The sequence below is a fragment of the Dendrobates tinctorius genome, unplaced genomic scaffold, assembly GCF_039654945.1.
Source record: "Dendrobates tinctorius isolate UK_male_01 unplaced genomic scaffold, ASM3965494v1 ptg000003l, whole genome shotgun sequence".
NCBI lineage: Eukaryota > Metazoa > Chordata > Amphibia > Anura > Dendrobatidae > Dendrobates > Dendrobates tinctorius.
The window spans coordinates 16,575,741-16,591,582 of NW_027361671.1; the positions used below are offsets into that span (position 1 = coordinate 16,575,741).

Consider the following 15,842-nt stretch of genomic DNA (forward strand, 5'->3'; position numbering starts at 1 on the left):
AACTCTTTTAAATTTTGCATCTACCATTTAAAGATGGCACAATCTGACCCATGATTCATCTAGGCCTTTGTCTAACGTGTAATTAAAGCTAATACACAAGACATTTTTCCTGGATAAACCAGTGGATAAAGTATAAGAAAATATCAGCCATCGTAGTACTGTATCAAAGTGATATCACCATAAGTCTTGCTCAATCTACACCAACTTCTCAACAAACGCCCTTGCTTTCATTTAGAAGAAAATGGAAAAAAAGAATGAATCTCCCTCTAAAAACACATGCTATAGGCCAGTCGAGTGATTTTGCACTACCGGCAGTACTTTATTATGACTATGTGCTTGGCAATGCTGATTATTCAAAAACTCCAAGCTTCCATCATAGAACTATTCCTAGTTTAGCAAAGTGCATAAGTGAAGGTCAAGGTAACTATTTACAAGACATCATATCAATTCGCTTGAGATCAATGCATCTGGAGCTCAAAAGGTTATAAAAAAAAGCGTGAAATTGACCAAAAAGTAGAAAAAAAAGAAAACAAAATTAAAGAAATGTACATACATATCGCTATGAATGTAAATATTTGTATGGGAGAAAACACATCTCTTGACTAATGAATTTTCTCTTCTTTGCTGATCCCTTTGCACTTCAGGGGTTAAAGGTGATTTATTTGGCAGCATGATACAGGACCATGGAGCACATCACTAGTGTTTACAGTGATGTCTATCCCTGCACCTCACAGCCAAACTGATGGATTTCTCCAAAGCCGATGTACTGGCTGTTTAATCCATTGTTTGGCTCTAATTCAAAGCTGCTGAGGTAGAAAAGCTGCTTCACACCGGGGATGAGGACTGAGACACTGCCGGCTTCTTTGAATAAAAATCACACAGCTCGTATCCGATTCACTTATTTTCTCGCTTTTGACTTAGCACTTCCCATGAAAATACGGCTGCCAGACATTGCCTTTTGTACTTAACTCATGTACTCATCGTGGCACCGAGCTTTTATTTGCAAATCAATAGAGAAAATGGCTCTAAACAAAGAGCCACAGTTATTATTCATAAAAATATTTGTATCTGTTGGTATATATGTAAAATACTAAAATGTATGTCTGACAAACACCTATAGAGTGTAGTGTTTGTAAGTGATGTGTCGTCTTCTCACTAAAATGTTCACAGCAAGGTATATTACACTACTATATGGTGATGTAGATAAATGCAAATACTGTATAAAATAAACATGAGTAGAAAGAAACAATATACACGCACAACACGAACATACACAGAACACAAACACACACATACGCACACAAACACACATGCACAAACACACACAACACGAGCATACACAAAACCCAAACATACACACAGAACACATACACAAAACACACACAATACAAACTTACAAACAGAACCCAAATGCACACCAAACACACAATACAGAAACATACACAAACACACAACACAAACATACACCCAAAAACACACACACACAAAACAAACTTACACTCACAGGCAAAACACAGACATACACACACAGGACACAAACATACACACACAACACAAACATACACACAGAACACAAACGCACACAAAACACATACACATGAAACAGAAAGTTACACGCATACACAAAACACAAACATGCACACAAAAACAAACGCACAAAGCACAAACACAAGAAACATAAACATACACACAAAACACAAACATACACACTCGTAAAAACACAAACCCACAGAAAACAAAAATATTTAATTGCACATACACAAAAAACAAACATACATTCACACAAAACACAAACATACATACATAGAAAACACGCAAAACCATAAAACACAAAAATTCATACACACAGCACCCACACTATACAATAACAGCATTTCTCGAAATCATCATAAACCACATGCGGGACACGTTAAGCACATGTCACCAACCAAGTCCTTACAAGTTTTCTATGACTGCCATCTTTAAATATCCTACTTCCTAATTTCCACCTAAACTACGGAAACTACTTTCCAGCATTCTTAGGTTATTTTTAAATGAAAAAACCTCTCACATATCCTGGCTAAGCAAATGCATCTAAATAAAAATAAATCATAAAAAATAATAAAGTGAATCAACTACAAGAATGAAAAACAAGTAGAAAACACCACAGGGCGGCAACATTAAAAATAAGGAATGAGTCCAGATTTTGGACTTCATGTCATGACTTGGATAACAACTCTGACTTCCCAAAGCATGGGAAACAGCGTGAAATGTCCGCACATGAGATTACGCTTGTTCCCCTGTTCTGACACAGTTCTTACCTCAGACATTAAGTTATAGAGAAGTTCACAGGCACATGCAGGACCCAAAGCAGCTTAATAGGCTTTCTCTGTAACCGTAAGCCAATATGCTAATCCTCAGCAAAGGCATATGGAACTAGTTCCCTTGCTTTCTTTCAGCTGAAGCCTGTGGCACTATCCACTTAGAGCACTGTGCCTGTGTAAGCTTCTGTTCACACAGGGGTGGAAGGTCAGCCTGGACAGCTTACAGGATTGGTTAGCAGGATGAAAGCTGATTTATGGATCACGACTGTGGAACCCAGTGAGGAAGGAGAAATCACAGAGCAGCCAGGAAGGATACAATCCTCTCCCAGTACAGTAACAGAGCGCTCCGTCCCTCCCACCAGCCTTATCAGGGATACATTTTATACTTTCAAACAAAACGTTTGAAACAGCTTGTGCATAAAGTAAATAATAGCCGGGAACTGATAGGGGAAATATTCTCCAAATTCTTTTCAATTGCACCATTCCTCTAAAAAAAAAAAACTAAGAAAAAAAAAAACAGCATGCAAAGATCCAAGGCGATATCATCGCGTGATCTCACCGCATATTGTTCTATTTAATGGCCCTGACCCGGTGTTTAGGAAGGTTCAAAGAACACTCGAAACATAACATATCGCTATATCAAAAGGATCACGTAAAAAATACTAATTTGAGAATTATTACTTGTGCTCCGGTTTTCTGAATTCACAGCATGCCTTATATATCAGGATTTTGGCACAGGTCATTTTTTGTTGATTTCAACTAAACAAAGAAATCATTATCTGAATCCACATGTAAATCTTTATTGAAATATTTCTTATGTATTTCAGAATATTGTTCACATTTCGCCAGAAATTCTTTCAATATATCATTATCTTCTTTTACCTTTCTAAGTCATTTTTATGCAGCATAAAATCAATGATGATGTTGATCGTTTTTTATTATTATTGAGTATTTTATGTACCTGCCCCCGCTGACCGCTGCTTAATAACATGTTAGATATAAAATATAGTAAAATTCCCTTAATCCAGTGGTACTAAAGGCGTACAACTTCTGCTCAGTCTTCTCATACTTGTGTCGTCAGATTATTTTCTGGACTATTGGGCAATGGACTACAGGAATATTATAACCTTTGATTGGCCTGATTGTACACTATTAAAGCAAATCGCAGAAACGTATATGATTGATAACGCATGATAGCAATTCAGTTACACAATCCCCTTTATAGGTCAGCTAAATGAATTGCTATAATTGTGCATTATCTTTTTTGGGGTAAATGGCACTCAGTATATGAGTGTATGCGGATGTTGTGAATGATGAGTGAGCAAACCTTCTTTATTCACATCAGTGTGTTACTAACATCCCGTTACTTCTCCAGTTGACACTTTACAAATAAACTTCTATCCATGATCCATCAGTCCATGTTCAGTCTCTCTGAAGGGATTTCCTGCTCTATTCGGAGTCATTATCTCAGCCCTGACTGTTGATCGCTGACAAGGCTGTGTTACTGTATATGATGCATTGTGTATTTATTTGCATAGTGTAGTGTGAGAGTGCTCCAGAGCACACAACTAGACACAGTGATGGAGACTTTTCAGGATTAGTGCAATCAAAAAAGTAGGATGTGTTACCCATCGCAGGACTCTTCTGAAATTTAACAGGTTGGCCACTCCTCCACTTACATATTTCAATTTATTTTATTTATTTATTTAATTTAACCCATTTATGTAGCGCCAATAATTCCACAGCGCTTTACAGACATCATCATCATCATCACTGTCCCGGATGGGGCTCACAATCCAGATTCCCTATCACTATGTCTTTGGAATGTGGGAGGAAACTGGAGAACCCGGAGGAAACCCACACAAACATGGAGAGAACATACAAACTCCCTGCAGATGTTGTCCTTGGTGGGATTTGAACCCAGGACCCAGCACTGCAGTGCTAACCAATGAGCCACCGTGCTGCCCAATGAATTGGTGCCTATGATAATTCCCTTTCTTGGAGCATTTTTCACTGTTTATTGCACCCTTAAAGCTGTCTTTATAAACATCCAAATAACCATAGATAACAACTATCAAAAAACCTAGCCACAAGCTCATGATATATAGTTTTTGAAGGAATTTCATATTACACGTTAAAGGTAAACTCTTAAAGGCGTTATATGGGGCTTTTGTATATTTTTCTTTTGGGGGGTTAGAACTTAAGGGGGTTTTACACATAGCGATATCGCTAGCAATATCGCTAAAATGTCACTGATTTTATGACGTTATGGCGATATTGCTAGCGATATCGCTATGTGTGATACTTACCTCCAACCGGCTCCCCCGCTGTCCATCGCTGATCGCGCGAGATCGGGCGGCTCCATTTCTCGTCGGGCGCTTCCTGCTGGGCTTCCTGCTGTGTGAGACGAGCGACGCTGGACGCGGGCGGGACGACGTCAGGATCGCTGTGTGTGAAAGGTGAGTATCGTCCGCTGCATCGCTGCTGCATCGCTGTGAGATCTTCCTGTGTGAAAGCTCACTACTCACTAGCGATCATTTAGCGATGCACCAGCGATCCTGACTGGGTTGGATCGCTCATCGGATCGCTAGTGCATCGCTAAATGTAAAAGGGCCTTTACAGGCAGATTCTTAATTACCTACTTGTTCTGCCCAGTGCCAATCTCTGCCGGCTCAGAGCAGTCACGGACCGCTTTTCTGCTGCTCCTGTCAATGTCAAGTCGGTAGAGCAGCTTTTTCTATTTTGCTTGGATTTGTCGATGGGGCATCACTGTCAATGCTATGCTAATTCACAGCTGGTTCTCTGCTGCGTAACTGTTGGGAGCCTGCTATCAATCAGCATGATGTCTGTAGTAACGCATTGCAGACAGAGCAAACCAGAAGAGGAAGATTTGCTCTGTTGGTGAGAGGTCAAATGAGCAGCAGAATCACTGGCAGGAGTGATCATTGACCACTCTTACAATAAAACAAGATATCCACTACCCCAGTGATCCTGATGATGGCTCTAGAGCCAAACACAATTAATCAAAAGTAGAATCAATTAAAAAGAAGAACCAAAATCATCATGTGGTCTCCAATATCAGGATGTCCATGCATTTATTAATTTGACCAAAACATCATGTAAGACGTTTCCCTTAGCGTCCTCGCTCCTAATATGAATATCTGAAATGTTAAAGTAAAAAAAATACATCTTATGCCATTCGAGCGGCTTTCAGCGGTGACATAATACTTTTTGCTAATGGCCTGAGATCGAGTTGCCACAAACATTTTCCAAAAGCTTGCCAGGAAATCTGCTAGGATTTTGGTTCTGTTGCCAATCAACCTCCTGTGTTTAAAACGTATTTGCTACCTTCCATCCCACCTAATTTGTGAAGCCATTAGCAATTATACCATTGGCAGCTCAGTCAGGGAGTAAATCAATTGTGATTTAAACCCCTTTGAACAGGCTATAAGTGAGCTATCATTTGCAATCTCCATTCAGGCAGCAAGAGAGTGATTGAACTGTTAGCATTTTACCTTTCCTTTCATGAGCACATGGCAGTCTAAAGGTTTTACAATCATTTCTGACACTTAAAAAGGCAAAGAAGTCTTTAAAGTCAGATAATGTTAAAGCAACATTTCCTGATGACAAAAAGCCAAGGCAGACAAGTCAATGCCGGGAAGAATCTGGTAGTTTGTCATAGTCAATAAACTACAACACATATATCTAGCTTGGCTTGACATCTAATTTGCTTGAAATTTGCTTCTACAATTCACTGAATTATTTGCTGGAATCAGGCCCGAGTCTTCCCTTCCTAAATAACCCACTCATCCATGAAGACAAGTTTCCTATAAAGAGAACAGCCACCTGAGTCCCGATGTTGCCTATTGTTTGAGTTCCTGTCATATTCTCTTCAGACATTCTTATTTAGCTGCTTGCTGTGTGACAACCCGTAATGACACCTATGATAGTGCCCATATAGGTTGTCGCCTCTAATTCCACAGACCATGAATTCCATATTATTCCGAATTGCCATATAGCGCCACAGCCCCCATCCCTTTTTTGCCTTTGGCTATGCATGTGAATGCATCAGTCTTCAAGATTGCATTATCATGCCATTCATGATCCATAAAATCATCAGGTTCAGACTGACCCATTTGTTAAGAGGGGAATCCCCCAGTGGGCCCCTGTGCAGATCTGGGCCTCCAACTCCACTATATGGACAGTACTTGGCATAATTCACTTGATTCACTCTGTACAGAAAAAAACAGCATCTTGTCATTCATTAACCAAACTACCCAGTTTATAATTATATAGGGATAAAGGTAAATTTATGAACAAGGGTCATGTAATATTTGAATGCAGGTGAAAAAAGGGCCGCCAAAGTCAATATTACTGGTGGGCCCTTGGCACCCCAGTCCGACACTGAATGTCATATTATATTTTATAGCTCACAATGCTTTAAACATACGACTTTTACAGTATATTAAAACTATATTTAAAACTATTCAGAAACGCCAGCGCAGCGCTTCGTGACCCAGAAGTGACTGCTTAGAGAGTCAGAAGAAGGCTCCATAGGCCTCCATTTGTAAATGGATTTCGTTGGATTTGCTTGGACGATGTCGCACCTGCGTGGGAACTTTTTTGTTTTAATAAAGTGGTGAATGAGTGAGAGTGTCTTTGTTTTATTTCTCTGTGTTTTGTGTGTATGTTCTTTTCAGGTTTCCATTGACTGGACTACGTTGGATTTGGTGGACTACATCGTACCTGTGCTGGATTTCTTCTTTATTTATAAAGTGGGGATAAGGGAAAGTTTGGGAGATTGTTTATTTAAATAAAATATTTTTGTGTGTGTGTTTGTTTTTTATTACTGGGTTACTAATGGGGGTGTCTGATAGACACCTCTTCATTAGTAACTTCAAGGCTTAATGGCAGCTATGTCTTTGGACACTACACAGCTGGTATCAACCCCAACTACCATTATCCTGATTGCCAATGCACCAGGGCATCGGGAAGAGCAAAGACAACGCAACCTGAATTGGTGCATCTCATGTGATGCTCCACTTCTGAGGCTGCTGCAAGCTGGTATTTTTAGACTGGGAAGGACCCAATAACCATGGACCTTCTCAATCTGATAATTTAAGCCTCCAGCTGTCTGCTTTACCTTGGATGGTTACAAAACATGGAGGGGGTATCACATATTTTTTTTTTCATTTATTTATTAGGATAGTACAGTAAGCTACACACGCAAGGCACAAATTATATGTCTGAGGGATAGTCTATCTATCTAACATCTATCTATCAATTTATCTATCATACTGTATATCTATTATCTCTGCACATCTTTAACACATAAAAACTAAGAATTTCTTGAATGCATTTTATTCCGGTACTTGAAACACGGAAAGCACACAGATGGCACACGGTTGACACATGGATGGTACACATAGATGGCACACGAATGGTACACATGTACACACGGATACCCAACAGAAAACAACATGGATAGTACAAACCGTCTCATGCATACATTTTTTTAAGTGGACGTGTTAAGTGGGCATTATAGAAATGATAGTAGTTGCAGAGATAAGGTTTATATTGAAGTATGTGAACTCAAAGGAAAAAAAATGACAGTGCCCCATCTAACGTGAGTTATTTATATCACTGGTGTTTTCTAATATGGTAGAAGCGCAATTAGGATCCTTCAATCATTGGGATTGAGGTATAGATATATAGGTATGACCGATACTTCTGAACCCTTTCCGGTGGATCTTTAATCAACAAGCTCATCTTGTATGGGTCATATAGTGTGCTTACATGAAGTGGGAGGGATATATATACTTATTATGCATATTAATGCATCCTGGGACACATATGACAAGGTTTAGAGTGTGCATATATGGATGTTAATTTTCCATTTCAATCACTATGTTACACACACATTTTATTTATATGCAGGTGGGAAGAAATGCTGTAAGGCATGATTGATTTAACAAATGGAAGTGTTACTACTTCATTTTTATCAATTAACTAGCTGAAGAGCCCGGCGCTGCCCGGGCATAGCAACTAACTGTGGTTAGTTATAGCAAATTATAATTATCCTCCATCCCATAGTCCCGTGCCCATATACCCATCATACATATCCACGATCCCATAGGCCCGTGCCCATATACCCATCATACATATCCTCCATCCCATAGTCGAGTGCCCATATAACCATCATACATCCTTCATCTCATAGTCCCATGCCCATATACCCATCTGCCCATATACCAATCATACATATCCTCCATCCCATAGTCCCGTGCCTATATACCCATCATACATATCCGCCATCCCATAGTCCCGTGCCCATATACCCGTCATGCATATCCTCCATCCCATAGTCGAGTGTCCATATACCCATCATACATCCTTCATCTCATAGTCCCATGCCCATATACCCATCATACATATCCTCCATCCCATAGTCCCATGCCTATATAGCCATCATACATATCCTCCATCCCATAGTCCCATGCCCATATACCCATCATACATATCCGCCATCCCATAGTCCCGTGCCCATATACCCGTCATACATATCGTCCATCCCATAGTCCCGTGCCCATATACCCATCATACATATCCGCCATCCCATAGTCCCGTGCCCATATACCCGTCATACATATCCTCCATCCCATAGTCCAGTGCCCATTTACCCATCACACAACCTCCATCCCATAGTCCCGTGCCCATATACCCATCATACATAGCCTCCATCCAATAGTCCAGTGCCCATATACCCATCACACATCCTCCATCCCATAGACAACCATTATGGCATCAAATGAGCGGCGGCAGGGCTTGCAACCTATGATGACATCAGCGTCGCCACGGCAACCATTGTGACATCATAATGAGGGGCGGGGCTTGATACACACACACTTTTCCCCAGTATGTAGATAGGGGCAAAATTGTTTGGTGAATTGGAACGTGCGGGGTTAAAATTTCACCTCACAACATAGCTTAGGATGCTCTCGGGGTCCAGACGTGTGACTGTGCCAAATCTTGTGGCTGTAGCTGCGACGGTGCGGATGCCTATCCCGGACATACACACACACATACATACACACATACATACATACATACACACTTTGAGCTTTATATATTAGATATTATTCAAAGTGAATTACTAAAAGAGAAATCTAAATCAAATCAATATTTGCAGGATTATGGCCAGTTGTATGAGTAACCAGTTGTAACTAACTACAACTCATGATCATCATTTTCATATGAAGGGTGAATCACAGTCATCAAAGGGGTTGTCAGATCCAAATCGATAGGTCTGCAGTCACTCTGTGTGACTACAGACTTATGAATCCCCCAGCACACGCACTGTGCGCTGCAGGGGTTTGACGGTTTCTTAGCTGCGACCGGAGGGTATGTGTGGATTATACATACTCCCGGTCAAAGCCCTTCTAGTGGGCACGGCCTCACTCCATATACTTGTATTGAGCAAGGCCACGTGCCCCTACTAGGGATGTGGCTGTCCGATGGGTGTCGCTGACTAGCTGGCGTGACCTTATTCCATATAATTGTAAGGAGCAAAGCCACACTCAGTGGCCGGACACTAGCCTTGAGTACGTATAAAGCATACATACCCTCTGATCCCGGCTCAGAAGCTGGTGAATCCTCACAGTGTACAGTGCATGCGCTTGGGGGATTCATAAGTCTGCCGTCACACAGAGTGACTGCAGATTTCTCAATTTGAACTTGACAACCCCTTTAACTGAAATGGAAATAACTATATAGGAAGCTTATAACTGGGTGAGGGACAGCCAACTCAGTATCAGACAATTTCATACACCATGGCAAGACTGAGCAAAACAAAGTATCTCCCAGGCAAAAATTTCAAGCAAATTGGGATTTCAAAATGTGCTGCTCAAGCTTTTTTGAGGTAGCACCAAGACATTGGCAATCACTGAGGACCTTGGACGCAATGGAAACTCAATGCAGCAGATGAAAGACAAATCATGCTTGCTTACATTTGAAATGAGAAGATCTCCAACAGTCCTAAAACTTACAACTGACGATAACCAGTGGGACCCAGCTACAATCAACTAATTTTTGGAGATGACTCGCCATAAGTGGTTTTCATGAAAGAATTGTGGCATAAAAAGACATAGGCCGGGGTCACATTGTGTTATGTCAGTCTGTTAGACCGACTGCGTTACACTGCAGCATAATGCGGTGTAACACAGTCCGTTAATGCTACCATTGACCCCCATTATCGAGTGCATTGTGACGCATGCTGTAAAGCGGCATGTGGTCGCGATGCGCAGTTATTCAGTGACGGAGCCTCGGACGAGGGCTGCAGCATCTCAGGCTCTGTTACCGCTAGCACAGATGAATCTTCTGCGCTAGTGGGTATAGCATAATGCGATCCCGTTATGCAATACCGTTAATGCAGCCCGTCAACACTATGAGTTGAACGGGCTGGGTTAACGCAATATGAATCTGGCCTTATATTCCACATGGAAAAAGGATAAGGGACTCAACTATGCAGAAAATTGTAGGAACTGGGGTGTAGAAAAATGAAAGCAGGTGCCCTGTGGACTGATGAGTCAAAATTAAGTGTCAATTATTTGTCTGTAAAAGAAGACAATTTGTTCACCAAAGGGCTGGAGAGCAGTAAAATAATGAGTTTTTGCAGGCAACAGTGAAGCATGGTGGAAGTTCCTTGCATCTTTGGGGCTGTATTTCCACAAATGGATATTTTTTTTTTTCAGGATTAATGGTGTTCTCAATACTGAGAACTACAGACAGATACTTATCCATCATTACCATAAGCACTCGCGCATGTTCGGATAACGCCTTATCTGAGCAGGTTCACTCACCACTAGCGATCACACAAGATATTGATTAGATTTTGATTTCTCTTTTGTTCATTCCCTTTACATTTGGTTAATTGCTAAAAATAGACTTCAACCATTTGTTGAAACATTTTTACCTTGCAGAGTTTTCTACACCTGCCTAACACTTCTGTACAACACTCTGTTTATATATATATTTCAACATTCAATGACAGTCTTTCTTCTCTGGAATATTTTGTGATTAAAAAAAATGAAACAAGACACCATAAAGCTGAGTATTCTGGAGTAACGACAATCTGCAACATTCTGCAAGACAAACATAAAAATCAGACTGCTCACTAAAAAATGAGGAACTTCAATTTCACAGACTTCTGTTCTCCGTATGTTGCAGCAAGAACATAGAGCAGAAGGAAGAGTGATTTAAGCCTCAGTTAAGAAAAAAAAATTGAGATGGACAGAAGCTGATCATCTGCCCAGAAATAAATGCTCTCTGAATGTCTACATACTGTCTTTTTGTCTTCTCTGGTTTAGGAGAATCTTAACAGAATGGCAGGAAACACACACCAAGTGGTCACGGAAGGATGTGATGTCAGCAACCACGAACAATAAAAGGTGTAAAGGTGCTTCCTTCCCTAAACTGTTCCAGAAGTACAAAATGGGAACCAAAACTTGACACTTCCTTCTCAGAGCAGAGTTGTCTGAATTTGCCCTGAAGCAGCACCAAAAACACAATGCCTCCTAAGTAGGATGGAGCGTTCAACTGTAAAAAATGAGCCTCAGACCCCTATTGTAGTGTGTGTAAAAATAATCTTTCAGTCATACAGATGTATAAATAAAATACATGCTCGAAATAGAAAAAAACATTGACTTGCAGTATATATTAGAATATTGTATTTTTGGACTCAAGATGATGTGCACATGTCTCACTATGATGTCATTGCTGTTTAGGCACCACAATAAAGTATAGAAGCTAACTGTGTTAGCAATAATAAAGATAATATAAGCTAAGATACAAAAAAATAGAAATAACATCTCTCTATATTTTACCACACATGGAGCTTTACGTTGTGGCTCTGCTCTCTACAGTATATAAACTGCATGAATTGGCCTAAAAGTGAATTATTCACATATGGAACATATGCACACCATTCTCTATTGCATAACCACATATGTTTTTTTTTCTTTCAGGTGAGTAGTAATACATGCTTACATTGTAACTGATAAGGAAATGTTGCAAAGCAAACATTCAAGGCTTCTCGATGCATTCAAAAAATAGAAAAGTGTGATAACAGAGTAACAGCTGAATGAGAATACATTCCCGGTAACACATGTGCATTTGTTATTATTGGATCTAAATATGTAAAATGTACCTAAAAAGTAATATAAACAATGGTAAATAAGTATATATAACAGAGAACACACACTGAATACTGCGGAACACTGCGGAATAGAGATATCCCTATTCAGAGATATCCCTAGTAGAGGAAACATTGCATCTGTTCTCAATCTGCTAATGGATACATGAATGGCAGTCCATTCGGGTGAAAATATTGATGGACGAGGAAAAAAACGAACGAGTGGTCTAAAAAAGTACGGAAGCATTGCTTTTAGAAAAGTAAAAATAGTACTTTATTGGACAAGAAAGATAAAAGTAGCACTACAAACAAAGAGGTGCTCACACTCATGTACAAAAAACATATAATGACATATAAAGTAGAAAGACGACCGCTACCAAATGACGCAGGACTCGCTCCGAAATGCGTGTTGGGGAGTGCACCGCACTCAGAAACTGGAACACCCAGGTACTCAATACGTTGCTCACCTAGCTTTACTTCCATGCAGTCACTGATTTGGCTGACATGAATTCTTTATGCACAGACATCATATATAAACGTTATTCACTAGGTACATCCAGCCACACTCTGTGCATGTATATATATACCAAATCATGGACTGATTTACCCATGACACATTTTATATGCCTCATTAATACATGGTATCGTGGATTGGTTCATCCATTCAATTTTTGTCTCTAGCACCCACATTTTGCTTTTACCTCTTGCCATCTATACCTTCTGGCAGGGGTCTTCTGTCATATTGCATCTTAAAAACTATACTCTTTGTACCTCCTCTTAAAACCTGCGTTTTTTTAATACTTTTTTTAATCTGTTCATCTATATTTACTCCATTGTGTACATTTAAGGGGAGCATATTGTACCTTATGTGTGATGCTATGGTAGACCTACATGCCATACAGGTTATCCATTAATTTGTATATTTAGCCATTACTCCCTACATACCATAGGTGTCACACATGCCGAATATCATAAACTCCGTACATACATCCTTCTGCCCCCGTTCACCTTCTTGTCCTTTTTAGCCCCACATATACTTTTGGAGATTGGCAAATTTGGGTGCCTTATTTATAGGACATTGAGTACCCTTTGGTAGCTGTGGTGTTTTTGTACTTTGTGTGTCGTTATATGTTTTTGTACATGAGTGCGGGCACCTCTTTGTTTGTAGTGCCACTGTTACCTTGTTTGTCCAATAAAATACTATTTTTACTTTTCTAAAAGCAATGTTTCCGTACTTTTTTAGACCAGTCGCTCGTTTTTTTCTTCCTCCAAAAACATATATAATAGTAAAAGTAAATCTAATACTCATTCATACAAAGAATAACTATCACTGAAAGATTGTCACCTGATCTGTGCTTCGGAGGCACTCCCTGTTTTGGCATAGAAATACTGATTCAATCACTGACGTCTGAACGAGCCCTTAGGCACAACGTAGATCCCTATTTTGTGATTGGATCTCAACTAAATGGCTTTTGTAAATGCATTTGAAGTGGAATAATAAGCATATTGGTGTAATACAAGCCCATTTTCTCAGAAAATGAATAGCACATAACACATTCTGTAGGCTTAAATAATAATTTTCATTGATGCACATTTTTTCCTTGGCCTTTCAGAAATCCTACTGACACTATATTTTATGTTCATATATGTTTTTCTTTTGTACAGTCCCATGTATAGAGTGGATTTTTTATCCTGAGGACCATGAATGTGCATGTATAGAATGTAATACAATGAAAAGGAATGAATAAAGAAATAGAAAAATAGCAAAAGGGAAAGAAATAATGTTAGTGATTGCTTACAACACCAGTATTACAGCGTGCATCTCAACAAGACCACATGATCAGATTTTGTAATATTTTAAAGGTTTAAATTGCTCAAAAATAAAGATACAGTATAAACTGCCAAAACGAAAAATAATATGTCACTGAAAGTGTACAACAAAATTGCAAAAGAATAAAAAACAAACGTAGCAATGTAGCTGGAGATGACCACATAATGCGAGCTTTACCATGGGGAAGACACTTCAATAACGCTTATTATTTACTTTAATAATGTTTTCTAATTTTGCCACCACAATTGTAAATCCAATCCATAAGATAAGTTGTGTTAGGTTTAGAACAGTGAAATACACACCAGTTTCTCTCCTCTCCCCTTTGTCAATCAATGTCTCGGATCGGTTGTAATGCTAAGTCTACTGTGCTGTGAATTGCCAGTTTAAATTGCGATCGCTCTTTGGGTGCTGCTGCTCTGTCGTTTACTGACACTATCTCCCAAAATCATGTTGCTGCCAGAGGGATTGCAATATATTACAGAGAAAATGACTGAAGAGATTTCTCTGGCAGAAAAGGGGTTAGCTCTCGCTGCCTGGAGACAGATTCAGGCACAATATGCAAAGATGGCTTGGAGAACATATCAATCTTCCCTGGAGTCCACGACAGCTGAAAACTTTGCTGTAATATTTCCACTGTTACTTTTTCCCAAGGACAAAGGAGATAAAAATGTATGTCAAATATGTAGGATGGAGGAGGAAAAAAAACAACCAGAACACCTGCAAAAGGTTTCTTTGGTACGAAGCTGCCACCTTAATTGATTAAGCCGTATAGCATACTGTAAGCCTATGGCTTATCAATTATTGTTAATCTGCAACTCTCTTCATGGTCAACAGTTGACCAATTTCTAAGAAAGCTTTAAATATTAGTGAAAAACATATTCTAGGTATTCCCCTTGATTGCCTTCCTCAGGCACTGGAACCTGGAGAGTTTGAAAGAATAGTAATGAGTCAAGGAATGGGGGCCTGATTCATGTACTTGAAGACCCACTCATTTCCACTCTTCATTCATGAGTAGATGCATTTAATTAATGCTTACCAATTTACCAAACATTATATACATGGCATGCTTGACATGGCCAAGGGTGCATGTGTTCTGAATCAATGGATTTGTATCGGCTGCTGACACGTACATGAATCAGTGGCTTTCCTCCCAAGAATAGAAGTATTGGAGAAATCGAAATCTTAATGCCCGATCTTTCCATCCTTCCACATCTACCATTGGGGAAGTCAGGAGCCTCCATATACATAAGATGGTCGGCCAGTCCTGCTGAGGTCTGGCCAGGATTGTCCAAGAATAATCTAATGTACATAAGGAAAGTATGACCCAGTACCAAAAGTGAGATTCCCCTATTTCTACTGACGCATGTTTAATAATGGGTTATGGTGACATTGCCAGATGAGATTGGGTTAATGATGTATTGTGGGTCTAGTCTTTCCATGACTGACTCAATGTAAAAAGCTACCAGCTCTAGTCATCTCAGAATCATCACAAAATACTTATTATCTCACAAAAAGACTA

The 15,842-nt window shown here is 39.6% G+C and overlaps 1 protein-coding gene across 14 annotated transcripts in view; it reads right to left on the reverse strand.

The window, feature by feature from the left end:
- Positions 1 to 15,842, reverse strand: part of MEF2C (myocyte enhancer factor 2C) — a 351,699-nt gene that overhangs the window by 185,003 nt on the left and 150,854 nt on the right. Inside the window, exon 1 of one of the 14 annotated variants that reach the window (XM_073585981.1) lies at positions 2,301 to 2,590. The exons of the other annotated variants lie outside the window; for them this stretch is intronic. The gene's annotated coding sequence lies outside the window, so the exon portion shown is untranslated. Of the gene's footprint in view, positions 1 to 2,300; positions 2,591 to 15,842 lie in introns of those variants that run through there. 14 annotated transcript variants of the gene reach the window in all.